Consider the following 1,404-nt stretch of genomic DNA (forward strand, 5'->3'; position numbering starts at 1 on the left):
AATATTTGTCTAAAATGGTTCTAATCAATCTTTCCAAGAATTGCAATTACAGCTGCGAAATTCAGCAAGCTGCTGCTGTATCACCAAAGAATATTCCAAAATAGGACTACGTTCTTACTACTAATCATAGCTGCTGAAATACATTCTTTTGAAAGAATGTGTTTCTATTTCACGGTGGAGTTTCTCAAAGAGTCCCAGGCTACAGTCTAAAGGGGCACAGTTCCAAAACTGAGTGACACCACAAAACGCAAACTTGCTTTAAAACAATTTTTATATCCTTGTCTGGGAAGAAAGGACAGACAAAGAAGACAAAGCTCTCATCACTGGCTCTGTTTACACCACTGTGGCTTCAGAACAACTAACTGGGGGTTCATTATTGCCCATCTGGTTGAAGTGCACATTGCTCACTGAAAATGTCTTTGTTAAGGTTACACAATTACAAGAAGAATACTGAAAGTTATATAACAAGGCTGAGACATACCAAAGTTATTTTGAACCTCACAGAAAAGCCAACAAACAAATGCTCAGAAATATCCAAAACGCCATTAATGATAAACATGGAGATTGTTGCTTACAAAGAGTCTTTGTGGTCTGAATGACCTAAAATATAAGACATCTGGTTTTAAAATTATTACAGTTGAAGGATTAAGGCAAGCTAGTGGAATAATTAAGAGATATCTGAGCTTCTTAGAGAATTACACAAGTTTGTAATGATGCAATCCCAAAGTATGTGAAACTACTATGGAGCAGGGAGAGGAGAAGGTTTAAAGCGGAGGTACTGCAGACAGAAATGTGGCAAGAACCCGATGCCGGGTGTTTTTAAATAAACAAATTTGGTAAGTGACTGTACTGTGGCAGAGGTGATAGAGAAGACCAAAGGCTCTCCGGCTGTACGCCATGCCTTTCATTGATGTGCAGAAAAGGCTGAACATTAACGTAGACCAATGGTTGACAATGCAAAGTGCAGAACAGCCTTACAGGCTTTCAGCCCGATGCCATGCTTCTGAAAAAGAGTGGATAGAATGTGCCCATGGGATTGGTGGTTTCCCGGCAGAAAAGGAATGCAAGTTGAGTATGATGATTTCAGAGAATGTTTGCTTCATCAGAAAATGATTAAATGGATGGCTGACATCCGGAAGCAGAGGGACAAGCTGATAAAGAAAGGGAAGTACACACCTCCACCCCACCACTTGGGCAAGGGAGAGCCCTGGCCCTGAGCTGAGCACCTGCAGATCTTCACTGGGAAGATTCTTAAATGAAAACTTTGTGAAAGTGTCTAAAATAAAAGTGTATTCCATTCTTTTTTTAAAAAAATTAATTTATTTATTTTTCATTTCAATGAACATCTACAAAGATTTTGGAATTCCATTCATTCATTGTTGCACCTTTCTTGCCGCCCACTCC

General features: G+C 39.4%; 1 pseudogene; it reads left to right on the top strand.

Annotated features, from left to right (window-relative positions):
- Nucleotides 1-897: 897 nt before the first annotated feature.
- Nucleotides 898-1,217, top strand: LOC102845666 (annotated as a pseudogene).
- Nucleotides 1,218-1,404: the final 187 nt, after the last annotated feature.

This window comes from Elephantulus edwardii, unplaced genomic scaffold (assembly GCF_000299155.1).
Source record: "Elephantulus edwardii isolate Elephantulus edwardi_28Jun2011 unplaced genomic scaffold, EleEdw1.0 scaffold00037, whole genome shotgun sequence".
Taxonomy (NCBI): Eukaryota; Metazoa; Chordata; class Mammalia; order Macroscelidea; family Macroscelididae; genus Elephantulus; species Elephantulus edwardii.